The 15756-nt window shown below is 28.0% G+C and overlaps 1 protein-coding gene across 4 annotated transcripts in view; it reads right to left on the reverse strand.

Annotated features, from left to right (window-relative positions):
- LOC126748603 (lachesin-like) overlaps positions 1-9420 on the reverse strand; it is a 184703-nt gene extending 175283 nt beyond the window's left edge. For 3 of the 4 annotated variants that reach the window (XM_050457951.1, XM_050457949.1, XM_050457947.1), the window contains exons 1-2: positions 9263-9420; positions 8742-8778 (exon numbers count right to left, since the gene is read on the reverse strand). The gene's annotated coding sequence lies outside the window, so the exon portion shown is untranslated. The remainder of the gene's footprint in view (positions 1-8741; positions 8779-9262) is intronic. The other variant, XM_050457948.1, reaches the window with a different exon arrangement.
- Between the last annotated feature and the right edge of the window lie 6336 nt (positions 9421-15756).

A 15756-nucleotide genomic window follows, 5' to 3' on the forward strand; every position in this document is an offset into this window, starting at 1 on the left:
TTATTGAATCAGAAACTTATTTATATAGTAAAGTCCGTCAATTTTGTCGCGGTTTTATATAGCATGTCCTGGATAAGATGTGGGTGTTTATTTTTAAAATAAATGGCCTTGAACAAGAACCTCAAGGTCACCGAAATTTTTTCCCCCGTCGTTTGTTTTGAGGTTATTTTTTGGTAAATTGCTTAAGACGATCTTGAAATTTAACTCAAGGTCAACGCATCAACGTCGAAAATTATACTCACTCAAGGTTTAATGCATCCAAAAAAAAATTAATATGTTGCAACGTTTTAAGCATTTGTCCTTGACAGAGTCACCAACAACAAAAGTATCATTTGAACGTAAAGTTGTTGTATTTGAAAAGCGGATGGAAGGGAAGGATGATCTAAATTAAAAAGAGAGGCCTCTTTTAAAGAGTAGCAGTTCAATATTAAAGAAAACTGTAAACTAGAAAACGTAAAATATGTTTACGATAGAATAAAATCGAATACGATTGCCTACGCATGGTAAGTCAAGACACATAAAAGTGTAACGAAAAGGGTTTACACGATAAGGATGACAAGTTCGGCGATTGATCTCCTTTAAAAAATTATCGCGAAAACGTGGAGAGCTTTGTTCTCGCCGCCAAGTACCGAGTAAACAATTTATAAATGCCAAGATAAACGCCTTTCATAAATCCAGATGGCTGACTGGCAAGAAAGCCGCTGTATTTCGAGAAAACGTTTGGGGGTAGTTTCGCAAGGGTTTCTTATAAAATATGATTTTTTTTTTTAATGCACCTTAATCCTAAAGTAGTAAAAGGTAAATTAAATGAAAAAGTCAATAATAAAATAAGTTAAATTTTCCTTTTAAAATAAAATGTGTGCGAAAATCCGCGAGAGTTCTTTAATAGCATGTCTTCTGCGAGCGAGAAGGAATTTGGTCATTGAGCGTTCACTTGATGCATAGCCTATTTTCTCCACTCAGCGCCCTTTGAAAGAATAGACATTAAAAGTTAATTTTCTGCAATATGCCCAAATAGTTTTAAGATTCCTATGTTAAATTCAATTACGCCAGTTTATACTTTGGCTTTTTGATGAGCTTTATAAAATCCCAAGGCTTAATGGACTAATAATGTTTTTGCAAGAGCAGACTTTATTTAAATAATAACTTTAGAGGCAACAAATTGTATTTAATACACCACTCAGTGTTTTGAAAAATGCATCATGAATCATTATTATAGAGACAAAAAACATAAAAGCCAAAAAAACGTATGCATTTCCGTTATGCTTAAGATACACATTGAAACAAATTCCATAAATTTCAATATTTTCCTTATATGGACGCATAAGCATTCTTCCGCCATAGTTACGAAAAATTCAGACAAAAAAAATGTATTATTTTATATTATCTCTAAAATAGAAGGCCTTTTAGGACCTCCACCTGAAAGAACAAATATTTATTTTTAGCCCTCAAAAGAGGGGTCTTTTTTTAGCCCTTATCCATCGGGAAGACTTCTTGCATAAACAAAAAAATGCTGAAGAAACAGGAGTCAAATGCACTTAAATTATGCTTAAAACACACTAAAAATGTAAGAGGTAATAGTTCTGATAATAATAATATTTTCTGGACTGAAAATTTGGACCATAGTTTCGGAAACTTGAGAAAAAAAATTGTATATCGGATTTATGGGATTAACTTAAAAAAATACTTGTTTTGAACCTCTGTAATTATTAAAATAATGTGTGCGTAAACAACGATTTTTAATGCTTAAGAAATGGACTTCATGTCCATTTTAATTATGCTCAAAATACATAAAAAAATAGTACAATATGTTCTAGAATTATTATAATAGACAACGTTTTAGTGGCTACATCTAAAAAAATATTGCACTAAAAAAATTGTTAAACTTAGAGATTAACCTAACAAAAAAATGCTAAGGACGTGAATTTTATGTATGTTTAAATTAGGCTTAAGGTAAATTAAAATTTTTTTAAAGATTCTCATACTTTTTGTAAAAAAAAAACAAAAAAGGCGGTAAAAGGAGCATTATAAGCATTTAAGCATTTGATCTAATTAAATGTAAATTATTTAGTAATTAGTGTCTAATCTAAATAATTTGTCTTTCACCAATTTTAAATAAAATATTTTTTAAAAATTGTTTTTAAGGCAAATGGAAATATTATTATTGAAAAATTACTATAACAAAATTGAAAAAAAATTACGTTTAAAATGGAGATAAATAAAAATATGTTTTAGTTGGAAATGTCAGCAGGTACATTTAAGTTATGCTAAAAGTGCATTAAAAAAATTAAACAATAAAAGTAATTTAATTACATGTAAGTTTATAATATATTTAGTGAAAATGCAACGATTAGCGTAATAAATACGTTTCAATAATTTTTTAATAAAACATTTAAAAGAAATTATTTTTAAAGCAATTGAGAAGAAAAATTCTGTAATTTTCAGTGAGGATGATTTAAAATTTTCAATACACGCAAGACAAAGTTTTATGTTCCTACTTCAGGTTAAAATCAGGTTGTTAAGTAGACTGTGCCTGAGAAGATGAATTATTATAAACGACATTGTCAATGTTGTGATTTATGTATTTGTCAGTTACTTTGATGAGTGGTTAAAAAAATGTTAACTAACGCATTTAATAACCTTTTATTGTGTTCTTATTATTTACTTAGCCCACACAAAAACCAGACTTTATTCCATTAGATTTTTGCAAATATAAAAAGAATGGTAAAAATAATAACTTCTGCTGAGTAATTTCGAAATTATTTTTTAAGATTTGGCGATTTTTCAGTAAAAGAATTTTAAAATGTATTGAGACAAATTGAGGTCATGCCGATCATTTCTGGCAAATACTCATAATTTTTATTTAAAATTTAATTTTTGGATTTTATTATTCATTTGAAGTGTAATAAAGTTAAATATTTATTGAAGGTCATTTTTTTGAGTGCATTGAAAACTTTAAATGTAAATATTATTCATTGTATTATTTATTAATATTGAAAAATAAATTTTCCAAATCGAATTAAAAAAAATTTAAATAATTTTATTTGTCGGGAAAATAAGACTTTTCGCATAAACAAGAAAACGCTCAAGAAACAGGCATCAAATGCATTTAAGTTATGCTTAAAATGCCTAAAAAATAGTAATATTTTATATAATTATTTTATAAAGTTTTAGGGGCTACACTTAAAAAAATATTGTTTATTGCACATAAAAAATTGTTAGGATTACGGACTCACCCAATTAAAAATGCTAAGGATATAATAATAATAATAAAGCATTTATTTAGCATAAAAAAGCTACATATAAGTACAAGTTTGCCTTATTAGTCTTATTACAATAGCAGAAATAGAAAAAAAACAACATTTGTAAATATGTGAAAATTAAATAAAAATAAAAAGTGTAATGTATGTACACGACACAAACAAAAAGAAACAAGAATAAACCTACAGTACCTAATTTAACAAAAACATTATTAATACAAATACCAGGGGGGCAACAATAAAATTAAACGAAGATAAAACTTAACTTATTATCAAATAATAAATAAAATAATTAAAAACGGGCTAAAATGTGTAAAATTAAAAATAAACATGTAAAATATTTATATACAGGACGAGAAACAAAAGAAACGAAAATAAACCTACAGTGCTAAGATGTATAAATAAAATAAATAAAAACGGGCTAAAATCTGTAAAATTAAAATAAATAAATATAACTATCTGTACTAACAGTTATCTAAAAGAAATTTTCTTAGGAGCCTTTTGAACCGGTTTAGATTATCACAGGTAATTTGTTAAATTCAGATAATACCTTATATAAAACCGAGTTTTGCATTTGGGTCGAATTGCACCGTTCCAATAAAATAAAATCTGTACGATATCTCGTATGATAACTATGAATATCACTAAATACCTTCAATCCATCACACAAATAGTTAGGTAACAAATTATGTTTAAGTTTAAAAACAAACAGATACACATTAAATAAAACCCTTTGCTTCACAGACAACATCTTCAGAACATTCAACATACATTTAATTGGCGTATACCAACTACGTTTTAAAATTTGTCTCATAGCTCTATTTTGTATTTTCTCCATTTGGTTTATTTTATACTGAGGTAGATTAAAGAACAAAGTCGAACAGAATTGTAAGTGTGGGAGAGCAATAATATTATAGAGTTGTAGTTTTGTATGCATGCTTAAGTTTTTACCTATTCGAGTTCTAAAACCGACTTTTTTTAAAAATTTTCGCATTACATAATCAGCATGAGCTTGAAAGTTTAGATTGCAATCCAACATTATGCCTAAATATTTAATTTCCCCATTATAAGTAATATTTTCCCCATTTACAGCTATGTGCATATTTTGGATTTCCGCTTCACTAAGCTTTGATTTCTTTCTAAATATGCAAAATTTGGATTTATCAGTATTTAAAAATAGCTTATTAAGACACAGCCAATCAAAAATACGCTCCAAATCATCATTCAAATCTTTCTGCATTTGTTGTAAGTTTTTACCTATAATATAAAGCATTGTGTCGTCAGCAAAAAGAATAATTTTACACTTAAGTGTTACTCTAACCATATCATTAATATAGATTAAAAATAACAGCGGACCCAGAACCGTTCCTTGTGGTACACCATATTTAACATTTACAGACTCCGACAAACAATATTTATAAGACACACGTTGAGATCTTTTATCCAAGTATGACTTAAACCACTCTAAAACAGTATTCTTGATTCCTATATGCTCTAATTTGTTTATTAAAATACTCCTATCTACTGTTTCAAAAGCCCTCTTAAAATCAAGAAAAACGGCTATATATATATGTCATATATATTTAAATTATGCTTAAGAATTTTTTTTTAATCGCTGAAAATATCCTATTTTTTGAGTGCTTTTATTCCCGTACTAATATAAAATTATCAAGAAGAACGATATAAAAAACGGGGCATCATGTACATTTAAGTTATGCTGAAAATACATTAAATAACTGAAGAATACGAGAACCGTTTTTTATTCAATTAAATATGTAAATTAAGTAAATTAATTAGTAATTAGTGTTTAATAAAAACGTTTCCCTAATTTTACATAAAACGTGTCTATAACTGTTTTTAAAGCGATTGATAAAGCAATATCCAGTGAGTTTCAGTGAAGAAACTGGAAATATTACTATTGAAAAATTATGTTTCAAAATCGTATAACAAAAATAATTTTTTAAATAAAATTGCGACAAATGCTATTTTAAAAAATTTCAGAAAAGAAAAAAATTTAAAAAAGAAAGGAAAAATAAAATAAAACCAAATGTTTTAGTTAGAAATGTCATCATGTACATTTAAATTATATTAAAACTGATATTAAGGGTGATAGTTCTATTCTGGTGTGTGGTGATATGAACTGTTCTTCGGTTACATGGGAAAAGAAAAATAAAACTAAGGATTTTTTGATACCTATTACCGTAAGTGCTGAGCATGCAGAACTTATAGATATATTATCATTTAGTGGACTAATGCAATATAATCCTATTAAAAATAATAATAACAGAATTTTGGATTTAATTCTTTGTAATAAAAACTATATTAGTCATATTATAAAATGTTCAGCCCCAGCAGTTAAAGAGCATCCTGCTCTTGAATTTTTGTTTTGCCTAGATATTCCTAAATCCTTAAGAAACCCAAAACATAGTTTTTTTAATTATAAAAAGGCAAACTTTGAGGAAATCAATAATGAAATATCTAAAATTTATTGGGATACTATTCTTACTAGTGTTAATATTGATATAAATCTAAGTAAATTTTATAATATTTTAATGGATATAATCAAAGAGAAGGTCCCACTTATCCATCAGAGTAGTGGTTACCCTCATTATTTTTCAAAAGCTACTATTAAAGTAATTAAGGAAAAAATAAATTCCACAAAAAATGGAAAATATATAAAAACCCATCTGATCTAAACATATTCAAACTCTTAAGAAGTCGATCTAAGGGGCTAATAAAACGTGATTTTAATAATTATATATCCTTTTTAGAGGACGAAATATCAACGAATAATAAAATTTTCTGGAAACTTGTATCTGTTAAGAGGGGAAATTCTGGCTTACCTTCAGTTATGAAATATAATAATATTGAAGCCTCCACCTCAAAAGAAATTAGCGATTTATTCTCAGAGTATTTTAAATCAGTTTTTGTAGCGCCAAGTGTATCAAATAATCACCATAACAGTAACATGGCACATGATAATCTAGGTTTAATTCAATTTCAACTGGATGAGGTTGTAGCAGGAATTAATGATCTGCATCCTAAAAAGGGTGCAGGCCCTGATGGCATACCTTCATTATTTGTCAAAAATTGTTCTAGAGGGCTCTCATATCCTTTATATAAATTATATAATCAATCGCTTTTACAAGGTCAATTTCCGGATGCGTGAAAGGTTTCCAATGTAATTCCTATATATAAGAACGGACAAAAAAATATTATCTCCAACTACCGTCCAATAAGTAAGCTCAGTATATTTGCAAAATTATTTGAAAAACTTTTATATACGTATTTTTTTAAGTTGGTGAAAGGACAATTGATTTTTGAACAACATGGGTTTTTTGTAAACCGTTCTGTAGACAGCAATCTTCTCACCTATCTTGAATTTTTAAAGAAAAATATGGACAAACGTATTCAGGTTGATAGCGTCTACACGGACTTCAGCAAGGCCTTCGATAAAATTAACATTTCAATTTTGCTAAAAAAACTAGCTTTGGTAGGGGTGGGTAGTTTTCTTTTAAAATGGGTTGAATCTTACCTCTCAAATCGAAGGTTCACAGTCTGCATAAACTCCGAAATAGTTAATGTAACGTCGGGGGTGCCCAAGGATCTCATTTGGGCCCCCTTTTTTTCATAATATTTATAAATGATATATTTAAATGTTTTAAACACTCGGAGTTTTTGCTTTATGCAGATGATCTTAAATTCTTTAGACCTATAAAATCACACGAAGACTGCCAGCTCCTGCAAGAGGATATAGAAAGCCTTGTTGAATACTGTCCGATCAATTGCTTTTTTTTAAATATTGAAAAATGTCAGTTTATTGCATTTACTAAAAATAAATTAAAAATCCAATTTAATTATAATATCATTTTAATATTAATTAATAATAAATTAATAATAAATTAAATTAATTAATAAATTTAATTATATTAATCATTTTTGACGAGAAGTTACTTTTTGATAAACATATTAATACCTTAGTGTTAAGTGCGTATAAAATGTTAGGGTTTATTAAAAGGCAGGCTAAAATTTTGAAATCCTCTAGATCCTATATTTTTTTGTATTATGCATTTGTTTATAGCAAGCTTAATTTTGGGTGTGTTGTTTGGAATCCGATTTACTCAATTTATAAAGATAGATTGGAATCTGTGCAGAACAAATTTTTAAAGTGTCTTCATTATAGGGATAATTTAAATATTGTTACTAATGACTTAGGTGATATAAGAAAACATTTTGGTATACTTACTCTTGACAACAGAAGAAAAATTTCAGACCTTTTATTTTTGCATAAACTGTTGAATAATAAAGTGGATTGTCCATGTTTGATGCAGGGGTTGAGGTTTAATGTTCCATCACGGCAGTTAAGACTTAGTGATCTTTTTAATTTACCTTTCAGAAATACTAACAGTTGTCAGTCATCTCCACTGTGTAGAATGATGAGATTATCAAATTTTTAAAATAACATAGATCTCTTTTTTGAAACCCAGAAAAACCTGAGAGGTGTATTGAAGAGAGAGCTACTATAATTCGTGTCCCAGACTTTGTTTTTTGTGTAGGAATTAGTATTTAAAGATTAGTATTTAAAATTTAATAGTCTTTTTCTGGTTTAGCAATTGTTAAGTGTATTTAACTTTAGTGTTTGCAAGTTTATATTTGCTTCTATATTTATGAGTGGATACTGTAATGGGTTTACCTGTTTGTATCCTAAAGAAAATAATTAAAAAAAAAAAAAACTAAAATGGTTTCAATTTAATTAAATGAAAATTATAACGTATTTATTTAAAATACCATGATTAGTGTAATGAAAAAGTTTCACTAATTTTAAATGAAAATAAATAAAAAAAAATTAATTTAAGCGATTTTCATTGAGGAAGCTGAAAATCTTAATATTGAAAAATAATTTTTCTGAATCGAATAAATAAATAATAATTTTTAATAATTTTATTTATCGGGAAAAAAAGATGCTCTAAATGCGCAAAAAATAGTAATATTTTTTATAATTATTATAATAGCCAAAGTGTTAGGGTCCAGACAGAAAAATTTTTAAGGGTAAGAGATTTACACAATAAAAAAATGCTAAGTCCATGTATGTCGTGTATATTTAAATCATGCTTAAGGAACATCAAAAATGCAAAAAAAAATCGTTAAAAACTGCATATTTTTAAAGTGCTGTAATTCCCATTATTTTTATAAAATAACAAAAAGAGCGGTGTAAAGAACGAAGTATCATGTACATTTAAGTTATGCATTAAAGAATTGGTGAATAAGGGAAATGTTTTCTATTTAACTTAATGTAAATTATTAAGTAATTGGTGTCCACTAAAAACCTTTCACGAATTTTTTCGCTGAAAATATTAATATTAAAAAATTACTTTTTCAAATCGAATAAAAAAAAATTTACAATAAAATTGAGAAAAAGTTAGTTTTGAAAAACAAACAAATAATTTAAATATTTAGTTAGAAATGCAAAAACAAACTTACCAGAGATTTAAAAACTATCTTCAACGCGCACGATATCCTAGCGAAAAAAAAGATTGTTAATTCCTAACTAAAATCTGACCTACATTCTACAAAAAGCTGCATAAAATGAATGTAAAACATTTCAATTTATGCAGAAAAAAAAAAAAATAATAAAATCACTGTCAAGTCAAATTTACATTAATTTTGGCGCGCACATTAAAGCTATGGAAAAAAACTAACCAACTAGAGCCATCATCATTTTAACATTATTGTGCATATTTAAAGAGCGCACGCAAAACAAAAAGCGCGCCACATGGTTAAATAAATAACCGGTCATTAGTAGGCAGAAGTTTCAATAAACTTTTGTTATAATTTTTCAATAAATTCAATATTTAATTTAAAACGACTCATGCATTCGTGCTTTTGTGTATTTGAAAACTTTACTGAAAAACTTTGCTAAACTCGTTATAAAGTTTTTTACGTAAATCACATAAACCACTGGTAAAGACACAAAAGCAAAGGAGATCTACCAAAAGGCGTACCCAAATTTCGGCCGATGTAAGTTGTGGCAAATAACCGCGAACTCTACCACAAGAAGCTTCCGGAAACCAAAACTTTCGCAAAGAAGTTGCGTGCTGAATTACGAAGTCCGCAGAGGGAGCTTCGGATAGAGAGAGAGAGTTCGTCGTTCGCGAGTGAGTTCTAGTCAGGCACTGTGCCGAAATATGGTCTAAGCGTGCCGCCAACGACCCACGATATGCCGCGCTTAAAGACGTAGCGCAATGTTCACCGCCAAATTTTTCCAACTTAACCAAAGTTATCTTTTACTTCCGTTATATAAAGTATTAAATTTTTTTTTGAGCTTTAATAGAATCACATAGCAGCACACACTCCCACATAGTAATACTACCAGACTTACTAATCTAATAAATTACAATATAACATCAAAGTAAATATTTTAATAGTAACAAACAGTTTATTAACTAAAGCCTATATCCGTGTGATCTAAGAAAACAGCATCCCACAGCTGAAGGCTTAGATGTAATTTTTGTAACAGAGCATTGGATGTCAGAAGCTTAAATGTGATCACTACACATACAGAGCGTTAAAACTCTCTTATTTTCTGCAAAGAAAAAATGTACTGGAGGTTGAACTATAATATTTGTCCAAAAAGACTTAGATGAATATGTTATGTATTTTAATGTAATGTTTTTGCTGGCGAAAGACATCATACATGATTATTAACGGTCAACCAAAAAATAAAATTAGCGGATTCTTTAGTGTTAAGTCAGTTTAATTATTGCGACATTTTATATGTACCATGTCTATCAAAGGTAAAAAGTACGAAAAAGTTATTTGCGATTTATTTGCGGCATAATAAAATTTGATCTTGTGTTACATAAGCTAGAAGATGTCAAGTGGTTGGCAATGCAGACTAGACATAAAATACGTTCACTGGTATTTTTTCAATTAATAAATAATAATTTAATATTGGTACAATATTATTTTTAATCACAGTTCACCATATATTACTGCCTCAAAGAAATAAAGTAATTTGTCTCTTATTGGCAATTGAATATCTTGATTTCTAGTAACTAAAATGTTGTAATTATTGATTTTTAGAATACCTACCAAGGGCTCTTTAAGCAACTGCTGAAAAAATTGTTGAAATCCGTATACTAAAATTCAAGATATTGACAATTTTCTCACTGGAGTGCCTGGAAGACATAAAATAATTTGACTCTTATCGGCAACTAAATATCTTGATTTCTAGTAGCTATACTGTTGTAACTATTGATTTCTAAGATGCTCCAAGGACTTTTCAAATATTGAAAAAATCATTGAAATGCATACACAAAATGTCAAAATATTGATATTTTTTTCACCGGAGTGCCTGGAATAAGTAAAATAATTTGTCTCGTATTGGCTACTGAATATCTTGATTTATAATAGCTAAAATATTGTAAATATTAATTTTTAGGATACTCCAAGGGTTTTACAATTATTTACTAAAAAAATTATTGAAATTCATACACTAATAAGTAAAATATAGACATTTTTCTCACTGGAGTGCCTGAAAGAAGTAAAAAAATTATTTGTCTCAGATTTCTTATTGGCAATTAAATATCTTGATTTCTAGTAGCTATATTGTTGTAACTAATGATTTTTAAGATGCTCCAAGGACTTTTCAAATAACTACTGAGAAAATCATTGAAATGCATACACTAAATGTCAAAATATTGATATTTTTTTCACCGGAGTGCCTGGAATAAATAAAATAATTTGTCTCGTATTGGCCACTGAATATCTTGATTTATAGTAGCTATATTGTTGTAACTATTGATTTTTAAGATGCTCCAAGAACTTTTTAAATAACTACTGAAAAAATCATTGAAATGCATACACTAAATGTCAAAATATTGATATTTTTTTCACCGGAGTACCTGGAATACATAAATTAATTTGTCTCGTATTGGCCACTGAATATCTTGATTTATAGTAGCTAAAATGTTGTAAATATTGATTTTTGGGATACTCCAAGAGTTTTACAATTATTTACTAAAAAAATTATTGAAATCCATACATTAAATATCGAAATATTGACATTCTTTTTACTGGAGTTCCTAAAAGAAATAAAGTAATTTGTCTCTTATTGGCAACTGAATATCTTGAATTCTAGTGGCTAAAATGTTAGAATGATTGAGTTCTTGGATACTTTAAGGACTCCTAAAGTAATTACTGAAAAAATTATTAAAATCCCTAACCTAAAACTTAAGATATTGACATTTTTCTAACTGGAGTTTCTAGAAGAAATAAAATAATTAGTCTCTTATTGGCATATGCATATCTTAATTTTTAGTTACTAGAATATTGTAATTATTGATTTCTTGGGTACTTTAAAAACTCGTTAAGCAATAAATAAACACAATTTTTCAAAACTTTATAAAAATTAAAAAATTTTATCCAAAATAAACCTCAAATACCAAGTTTCACTTTTGATTGTCACGTGACTTTAAAACCCAATAATTCGAAAATTTGTTAAAAATCAATAATTATTTCCTAAACAAACCCCAAAATACCAAATTTTAATAAAATCGGACAAATAAGAAAAAAGTTTTAATAGTCACGTGACCTTAAAACTCAATACTTCAAAAATTTGATAAATCAACAATTGTATCCTAAATAAACCTCAAATACCAAATTTCATTCAAAACGAACAAATGACAACAAAGTTAAAAAAAAAATTCCACATAAAATAATAATACACATTAAATCCCGATTACATTTTTTTTATCATTAGGACCCACTGTATTGTAATATTTCTCTAGCAAAATGCCTTGTATAGACCACTGTGCGCATAAATATTGTAATAATACACGGTAAATTCTAAAACGTCAAAATTTTGCCGAATTATCACGGCTAAAAAAACCGGATTTAATAAAAGATATGCACATATTCGGATTGTCCAGAGTCTCTTGAATAATTCCATACCAATTTCAAGAAGTTCTGAGCTATTTTAAGCATTTTATCAATGAAATTAGGAAGCAAGTCCGAGCCGATTCATTCACGTTGACGCCGTAAAAGTCAGCAATAAAATCGCGCGTAGACGTCAAAATCGACCATATTCAGACCATGTTTTAAGGTATAAAAAAAGGTTTTTACCTTATGATTTGTACATGGAAAAATAGTAGAAAGCTTAAGGAACAGATTAAGATAAATTCTGGACCGATTCCAATTGGTTTTAGTAGTTAAATTTCGATTATAAAAAGGTCTTTTTTTAACGAAAATCGCCGTTTTCGTTGCCATGGGTGGTTTTGAGAATAGCCAGTGTGCAGGGTGATTTTTGGCGATTTTTCGCGATTGGTACTTTTTTTGGTTTTTGGATAAAATGTTAATAATAGACAAGAATTTAGACATTCGCTCTTTTAGGCATTATTCAAACATTTTGGCAAAATTTGTAATCACACTAATTGGACGAAAATTTGTTATTTTTGATCTTTCACCAGCTTTACAGATGGGAGTAACAACTGAGTGCCCGATGTAAATATAAGATTGATTATCTGTATTAATGGATTAATCATACACAGGTGAAATATTTTTATGATTTCGGTTTGTATTCCATTATAACCAGGCTAACAGTTGTTTTTCAGTGAATTTATATGTTCAATAATTTCATTTCTACAAACAGGTGTTAAAAACATTGAGTTCAGTGATCTATACTTTAGTTTGAAAATATTGCTTGGAGATTTTATTTTACTGGCCATAGTTTTCTCTATATTAACAAAAAATTGGTTGCAGTAGTTAGCCATTTCTTTTTTGTTAGTAAAGGATTCATTATTATCATCCTGAACATCTGTTTCCAGATTGTTCCTTAGGGTATATCTTTTTAAAATCAAGTTGATGAGAATTTATTTGGGCTTTGTAATATTTAAACTTTTGTTCATTAATTATTTTATTTAGATTGTTTCTATAATTTATATAAACACTTTATTTTATCTATGTAGCCTGGTCACTCACAAGAATTTTTACGCACGCACGACCTCAATTGGCCAGGGGTGTATATTAAGGGAAATAAATTCTTTTATTTTTGAAATTATAGAATACATTGTAGACTGCTGATTGTATATTTAGATGCCAATATGCTCTGGACCTACTGAGGCTATTAATGGAAATTTTTATAAATAAATTATTTGCTTGAAATTAAGGATCCTTTATCATGATCTATTCTTCATGAAAATCAATGAGTTATTTTTAAAGGGATTTTTTAAAATTTTCTCTTAACATAAAAACTATTGGATAAAGAGAAATTTTTATAACTACATCTTTTATTTAAAATTAAGTATCCTTTTTTACCATCAATTTTTTATCAAAATCGATGGGAAATTATGGTCAAAATAATTTGTTCCTAGACATTTTTTTTTAATTTCAGTTAACTTAAACTCTATTAAATTAATAGACATTTTTTTATTTGGAATTAAAAATTCTTTGTTGTGATCTAATTTTTATAAAAATCAGTGAAATATTAAGAGACTTATAGCGAAAATATTTTGTTCCTGAACAATTTTCTATTAACTAGAAAACTATTGAATAAATAGAAATTTTTATAAATACATTTTTTATTTGAAATTAAAAATCCTTTTTTATGATTTATTCATGGAAATCGGTGGAAAATTAACGGAGTTTTGGCAAAAATGCTCTGTCCAATAGTTTTACAAGAAAGAAAATTGAGAAAAACCTCTTTTATCATTTTCTGAGAAACTATTAGAAATATCGAAAATTGTCATTTAGCATTAGATTCCTTATCGAAAATAGAATAAATCATACAGAATAATATTTAGTTGAAAATTGCAAAATCAAAAAGTTATGGAGGATTTTTGAAAAATAGGAACAGATTTTTTTTTTCGAAAATTTTATTTTTTCTAGAAATTGACAAATTTTCTGGAAATATACTCAAATTTCCCAATAAGTCTTCCTTCAAAAATCCAAAGGGATAGCCATAGGAAAATGCTTATAATTTTGGTTTTTATTTTTTGTCTGGAAAACTATTGGTTGGAAAAAGAAATTGTTGGAACAAAAGTTGTTTAGAATATCACTGCACTTCAGGTGCAATAAAAAAATAGTCAATTAGTCTAATAGTTTTCCAGAAAATTGGAAAAACCTTGAAACATATTGTCCTGATTATCTCAAACACTGTAGGGAATAGAGAAAATTTTTTTTTAGTATTAAATTCCTTTTCGAAAATAGAACAAACCATATTGAATTATATTTAGTCAAAAATCGTAAAATCAAGAAGTTATGAAGGATTTTTGAAAAATTTGAAAAATTTTGAATGAAAAATAGTAAAAATTTTTTTTTTTGAAAATTGATAGATCAACCAAAAAGGTTCAACAAAGTGTTATAAAACTTTTTTGAAAAATTCACAATCGGAGAAATACATTATTTAAACAAAAGTTATCTGGAATGAAAATTCGCATTAGATCTAATAGAAAAATAAATTTTAAGTCTATAAGGTTTCCAGAAAATTGGGAAAAACATCGAAACAGTTTTTTCTAATTTTTTCTAAAACTGATGGGAATACAGAAAATTTTCTTCAAGCATTGGAATCCCGATCAAAAATAAAATAATTTGAATACAGTAACATTTAGCTTTAAATCTTAAAATAAAGGAGTAATGGAGGATTTTTCAGAAATTGGAAAAATTTTAGGATAAAAAAATTTGGAAAAAAAATTTAATTTTTTATCCGTATATGTATTATTCACCTAAAAACCATAAAAAAACTCCTTTAAAACCTTTTTAAAAAATGTACCTGGAAAAAGTTATACCCAAATTACCCAAAAGTTTACTCTTAAAAAAATGCTCATAACTTTAGTTTTTATTTTTTTTCTGGAAAACTATTGGTTGGAAAAAAGATTGTTTAAGCCAAAGTTTGCTAAACAAAGATTATTATTAAAATATAATTGGTTTTAAATTTGAACTGATTTTTTTTAATTTATTTGTTTTGTCCCTATTTTATCATAAGAGAGATGCTGGCCAGATGACTTAACCAGTGCCAAAAAAAAGGTGAAGTAGGTTAATAATAGTCACTCTTCACTCTTTTTTTTCATGAAACAAATCATCTCTCTCTCTTTTATAAGATCGGATCGTATAGGAACGTATAAGTTCGCACGGTCCGCCCTCACCCCGGACCGAAACAAATCCGACGACGAAAGTAACTGTTGCTTTTGCAAAAGTGCCTGAGCCCTGCTGGCTTTTGGCTTGGCGTGGCGTCGCACCCCTCATTCGCTTACGGAAATCTGCACAGGAATGCAATTTCATCAAAGCATACAACGCCGTTCTATTCTCAGTCCAGATCACAAGGCTCGGCCACACGGAAAACAAAGTTATAAGTCTCGGTTACGGTTTCATTACACTCCGGCTTAGACGGATACGGCACGCGCGAGCACCATCCCTCCCGAAACACAATATAAATTCGGATCTGATGCCTACTTCTGTACCAACTGGAATAACGGAATTCAACCAAATGTACGATTAATCA

The sequence above is a fragment of the Anthonomus grandis genome, chromosome 22 (genome assembly GCF_022605725.1).
Source record: "Anthonomus grandis grandis chromosome 22, icAntGran1.3, whole genome shotgun sequence".
In the NCBI taxonomy this organism is placed as follows: Eukaryota; Metazoa; Arthropoda; class Insecta; order Coleoptera; family Curculionidae; genus Anthonomus; species Anthonomus grandis.